This window comes from Blennius ocellaris, assembly GCF_963422515.1.
Source record: "Blennius ocellaris genome assembly, chromosome: 24".
Taxonomy (NCBI): domain Eukaryota; kingdom Metazoa; phylum Chordata; class Actinopteri; order Blenniiformes; family Blenniidae; genus Blennius; species Blennius ocellaris.
Genome location: NC_137673.1, coordinates 7,324,713 through 7,331,389, shown reverse-complemented (window position 1 = coordinate 7,331,389; position 6,677 = coordinate 7,324,713).

Sequence of the window (6,677 nt, the reverse complement as noted above, 5' to 3'; positions counted from 1 at the left end):
CTGCGTGTAGGGAGGGGCGGGCCTGGGTGTCCCCCTCCACCTCCGTCACCACTCCACTCAGGAGGGATTCCCCGATGACCCCCGCCAGTGTTTCCTCCAGCGGGGTGAGCTCCGGAGGGCCCGTTCCCCCGCCCGGGGCACAGACGCTCTGCCAGTGTGACGCCAGGCGCTTTTTTTGCGTCGACTTTGATGTCTGACCACTTTTTTTCACGTCAGCCACACTCCGACCTTCTGAGGCAACAGCATTGACACCATCCGCCACATGCTGCCACTCTAGAGCTTTTTTGGCGTTGGTGACCCCAACACTGTGTCCACCAAATAATATCGCCTTCCTCTTCTCCACCTCCCCGACGAGAACTTCCACCTCACACTGGGTCAAATTGCGTTTCTTGGCTTTTCTTTCTGCTTTCGGCATGCTGTCAGTCGTGAATCCATATTCATGAGAGGCGTTTCTCTGAATATTCATGAACAAATATGGGCGTGGTATGACCCGCACACAGGTGCGCCACATTTAGAGTGGATTGTGATTTATAAAGGGAAATCGGCGTAGGACGTGCGTGCGCACTGTTTTATAAATCAGGATATTTTTGTGCGTACGCACTTTCTGTGTTTCGTGCGTACGCCAATTTTGACGTCAATCCTACGCACAGTTTTATAAATGAGGCCCCTGGTCTTGGTCAAGACCCCTTAAAGTATCAGTCTTTTCTTGGTCTTGTGATGCTCTGGTCTTGGTCTAGACCCCTTAAAGTATCAGTCTTTTCTCGGTCTTGGGATGCTCTGGTCTTGGTCTAGACCCCTTAAAGTATCAGTCTTTTCTCGGTCTTGGTCTTGACTTGGTCTCGGCTGCGTCAAGTCTTGATCTGGTCATGGTCTCAGCTTAGTGGTCCTGGTCTCAGATTAGTTTTGGGATTACATCAGTTTATTAGTTTGAATTAGTAGGAATTGACAGTTATGTCATCAGTGTGGCGTCGACAGCTTTTTTTTTTTTTTTTTTTTTTTTTAAAAGCGGAATCGCTAAACGTGCCTAAAATAGATGAGCAACTTGTAGTTCAAACAGCTTGTGGCGACTCCCCCCCCCCCCCCCCCCCCCGACTGAATGTCTGGACGGGATCATCGGCTTTGTTGCTCTCCGTGGTCTCAGACTGAGACCATCATTGTCAGCTTAGCCACGATGTGTGACTTAAGCTGGCTGAAAGATCACAAAACAAGCCGAGGAAAGCTTTGGCACAGGCGACTAATCATTTCCTCGACTAATTTGTGAGCTATTAGGTGGAAAATGAAGACAACGGCTGGGATTGTGGTGTTTTTTATGTGTAGAATCCTCTTGTCGGAGTACGGATGGGTACCTTTGACATTGGAACCGATACCCGGTACCTGGGAATCGATACCGATACTCAACCGTAAAAAAAAATTACGGTACTTTTGTGTATTTATGTGGTCATACATCTTCATTTGTTTAACCTCCTAAGACCTGAACTAGTTTAGAACCGAATTTACTTCTTAACGTGTAAACTTGAACTAATGTATACTGACGTCAATGCTGCGTTCAAGTCCCGCTCGGAAAACCGCCAATTCTTCCACTCCCTCACACCCCTAAGGATGCGTTTTGGGGACAGAATTTGGTGGGTACCTATAAAAGTACCGAATTCGGTACCCATTCCTATATGAGACCATCGAAGGTGCGTTAAGGGGAATAAACTCATCAGACTGAAAGTCACTTTTGAGCAAAATGTCTTTTTATCAGGCAAAACGACGGATTTCAGTCTTTGTAAATCGCCTGAATGGTAGTTCCTCATCAGCTGGACCGGCGGCGCCCGACCAGCTGCTAACCTTTGAGCGCTCGGCCAGATCAGTGCAGATTTGTGTAATTAGATTACCCTGGTCTTAAATCTAATTCACTATTTGTTCACAACCTAACGCCGCACGCGGCGTCTCTCAATCGCAGATCCCAATGTTTGGGATCGTGTTTTTGGACGCGCGCCTCGAGAAATGCATGTTTCGCCCGCGACGTCCCGGTCGACAAGTCTTTTCCACGCGTCCGCCAGTTCCAGAGATTACACGGTCCGTCTGGGCGAAAGTATTAGCATGGCGGCGTCTCTGAGGCTTAGGGGTTAACGTGTGCCTCCACGCAACACAAACAGACATAAAGTAGTCCCCGTGAAGTTTGAGTAAATGTGCAACAGATTACTGGGGTGTTGGATGACTTTGCGTTTTTTTTTTGGTAAAAACCGAGCTTAAAGGGTCTCACCTTGACCACGTGTGTTGTCCTGTTTACGCGGCAACTTTTTAAGTAAAAACGTTTTTCTGTTTTGGTTTTAGAAAATATTTGTATTTATGCAGCGTTTTTTTTAAAACGATGTCAATTTCCACGCAAATGGCACGCGCAGTTGTCGACCTCAGTTCCCACAGAGACAAAGTTGTTTTCCGCTGTTTCCATGGCGATGGAGTGTTTTCAAAAAGTTGTGTTGTCCACCGTTTTCTCAGCGATGGAGTGTTTCCAAAATGGAGATGAATTGTTTCCACGGAGATGGAGCGTTTTCCCAAAAAATTTTTGTTTTCCTTGATTTTCATGTTCAAAAAGTTGCGTTGTCCATCGTTTGCTCAAAGATGGGGTGTTTTCACAAAGTTGTTTTCCACCATTTTCTCTGAGGTGGAGCTTTTTTTTTTCTTTTTTTTTTAAAGTTGCATTTTCCAAAGTTTCTGTGGAGACGGAGCATTTTCAAAATGTTGCATTTTCAAAAAGTTTTTCTGTTTCCAAATAAATGACGTTTAATCTTTAATCCATATCGGCGTTCATATTGGCTTTCCACCGCTCGCTCCTGATCCACTGCAGGCTTCATGGCAGGAAGTTGGAATCGGCGTTGTCATGACAACCGAAGCCATAGCAGCCCTGCCAGTGCTGCATTTTCGGGATGAAGTAAAAAGCCGTCGTTTTCAAGTGAGAACGCAAAACTTTTTGTCAATTTTTAGTGGGGTCCGTTTCCGTGACAACGGCGCTCGGAGCTGGCACTGGCAACGCAACAGTTTTGAGAATGATTGGACTCCGTATCCATGGGGACAAGAGAAAATGCGAAACTGTTTTGGCACACTCTTAGTCTGTCTCCGTGGAAACCGGGTTAAAAACCAACTTTTTTTTAAATGGTTGGACTCAGTTTCCCTGAAAATGGGGGGAGAACGCAACCTTTTGAAAATGCTCTCCATGGAAATGGGTGAAAACACAACTTTTTGAAAATGCTCTTGTCGCCGTCTCCATGGAAATGGATGAAAACGACTTTTTAAAAATGCTCTCCATGGAAATGGGGGGGTGGAGGGGGTGTACAACTTTCTGAAAATGCTCTTGTTGTGTCTCCATAGAAATGGGTAAAAACAACTTTTTGAAAATGCTCTCCATGGAAATGGGTGAAAACAACTTTTTGAAAATGCTATCCATGGAAATGTGTGAAAAGACAACTTTTGAAAATGCTCTTGCGCTGTCTCCATGGAAATGGGTGAAAACAACTTTTTGAAAACGCTCTTGACTCCATCTCAACGGAAACAGGTGAAAATACAACTTTTTGAAAACTCTAACCCTGTCACCATGGAAACGAGGTCAAACGTAACCTTTTTAAAACACTCCGTGTCCATATCCTGGGAAACGGGAGGGAAAAACGCGTTTTTGATGACGATTAGCCGCCGTTCCATTTTAAACCGAGGAAAACGCAAACACTTTAAGGATTTAGAGGTTGGAATGGCAGGAGTATAGAACGTGGTTCTGGAGAATACTGTCGCTCTCCCTGATGAAAATAATGTTGCAATTTAACCCAAAATAGTCTTATTTTGAAACGTCCTCAGTAGGTTTGTTGAAAAGTGGAGTAAACCGTGTCGGGCTGTGAGAGACTTGACATGAGGCGATCCCACCGTCCAAATCTGGATGAAGCCGTCCCGGGAAGATTACAGAGCGGCGCAACGATTCATTTGATTAAACCTGATGGTAGCGCGCGGCGTTCCAGCCGCGCCGCTGGAGGTACGAACAGGAAGTAGGGTCAGTGACCACGGCGAGATTTTCACCTGCCGATTGGATTAGGACATTGGAATTTGTACCGGATTAATTTGAAGGGGTCATATTATGCAAAATATACTTTCGGAAGGTTTTTCCAGCAGTACTCATCATCTCCATACCTGGAACGACGCCTTTTTTTCAGTTTTTTAAAAAGTGTGTTGCTCCAACCAGCCAATCAGAAATCAAAACCCTATATAGTGTCATCAGGGGATTAGCCAATCACAATTGAGGTAGGCCCCTCCCCCTTTGACTCCTCCCACAGTCAGGCAGCTCTGTTCTGGCACATCCTCTTCCCATAGATGGGCGTGTGTGGGCGGGGCCAGTCCAGCTCACACAGACACAGCAGTTTCTGAACGCAGCTCCGCGGATCCAATATTCAAATGGATGGAAAAGCTGGATTTAGAGAAACAAAACTTTGAATATAATATTTCTGGACCATGTGAAAGTGTTGAAAAGCTGTAAAAAAAAAAAAAAAAAAAATCTGGCAGCGTTCTCGACCTTTCAAAACAAGGGTGTGGCTTAATGGTACGCCATGTTAACTCACACGCGCAGGAGGTAAACAAAACGACGTGTAATCCGCCGCCGTCGAGTTAAAAAAAAAAAGTTCCCTTTCGAGTTGGGCTCGACTAAAAAAACGCTGACAGGTTGATTATAGCCTCGCGCTGACGACTCTTTCAGTTCTGCTGGAACTGGATGAGCTCATGACTTAAGGGGATGTGGACTTGCCCTTTTCTCTCTCCTCTTTACATTTTTTTTTTTTTTCCTGTAAGTGGTTTTGGGAAACCCTTCAAGATTCAGCCTCTCTGGCCTGCGTGAGGTTTTTTTTTTCGCCAATGTATTTTGAGACAGGGTTTGTATTTGTGACTCGATTTCGTTGCTATTAAAAGGCAGTTGGGGATTTAATTCTAATTTAATTTAATCTAATATTAGTCAATTCTTTTTCCATTGTCGCCATTAATTATTAAAAAAAAAATTTCAACAAAATTTGACAAACTTGCCAAGTCAATCCCATAATTTCGACTCCCAGAAATGAAACGTCTGTATTTAAAATTGTTTCTCACAGTATCTCTTTCAAAAATATGTGAGAAGACAAATTTTTCCACTCGAAATAATATTTCTACTTCTACAAAATCTACGAATGTGAATAGTTAGTTCACAAATTGCAGAAGTTTCACGTTAACCGAGTTGTGTTTTGAAAACTGTGTATGCACAAAAATTATGAAAATGATGCAGTTGGCATGTCGGGCCATGAGTTGGCGCTGTTGTTGTTGTTTTTCCAATGAAGCCACGCAGAGAACAACACCCTATAAATATCATCAACGCCGGTTGGAGCGGTTGAAGGGGCAACTTTTTAAAAATGGCTCCCAAGGTGGAACTTTTTGAAAATGATCCAACTGGTCTCCTTGGAAATTGGGGGAGGAGGAATACAACTTTTCAAAAAACACTATCTCTTTCTCTGTGGCACTGGGGGTAAATGCAACTCTTTGAAAATGCTTTGACTCGCTCTCCATGGAAATGGGTGGTGCAACTTTTTGAAAATGCTTTGATTCCATCGCTGTGGAAATGAGGTGAAACTGAACCTCTGGAAATTGCTCTGACTCTTCTCACCATGGAAATGGGGGTAAGAAACTTTTTTAAATTGCTCCCGACGCCATCTCCACGGAAACGGGTGACAAACGGGTCTTTTTGAAAATGCTTTGACTCGGGTCTCCGCTGAAAAAAACTCCCGACGCCGTCTCTGTGGAACCGCTCCGACTCCGTCGCCATGGAAATGGTGGGAATAAAGCAACTTTTTGAAAATGATTTACCTCAGTCTCCATGGCAACGGGAGAAAATTGATTGTTTGTCAGCAAATTTCTCAGACTTCCAACAAAATAAAGCGTCTGGGAAAATGTTCTTCTTGGTCTGTAATGCCCTTTTTTTTTTTTTTTTTTTTTTCATTCTTTTACCCAAGTTGAGCTCATATTTTCTGTATTTATTCACAAGTTTGTCTTGTAAAGCCGTTGATGGATGACTTGAATGGGACCATTGTGAACGCCCCCCCCCCCCCCCCTCTCACCCCCCCCCCCGCACTATAAATATATTTCACTTCATGTGGCCTGAGGTTGCAGTAACGAGGATTCGGCTGGTCTGTAACGCTTGAGCTCCGGCCTCTGCAGTAAACCCCCCCCACACCCATTCACCCCCCCCCCCCCGTTTTCCTCCGTCTTTGTTTCACTGCTGCAGTCGGCCATGCCTGCAAATGAGCGCCGGGACAGAGCGATTATTCAGCACGGGGTGCAAACCCTGCAACCCCCCCATCCCCCCCTCTCCTTTGGCACCGTCATGCCTAAATGTTTCATGCATCCATAATGTCTTCTCGAGCCAAAGAGCAGACGAACAAAAATGGGAAGGGGGGGTTTGGGGGGGGGGGGAATTTCTCGGATTGAGATGCTCTTTTATCTTGGAACCCGGTTCCCTTGAGGTGGGGAGGGGGGGGGGGGGGGGGGGGCAAGGGATGAGCTCCATATCCCTTTCAAACATGAATTAATGTGACTGACACACACAAGCATACGCACGCGTCCCCATCCCCCGCTCCCTCCACCCCCCCACCCGGTTAGGCTGCAGAGGGGCGTGTGCGGCGGCGGCGGTGTGCTTC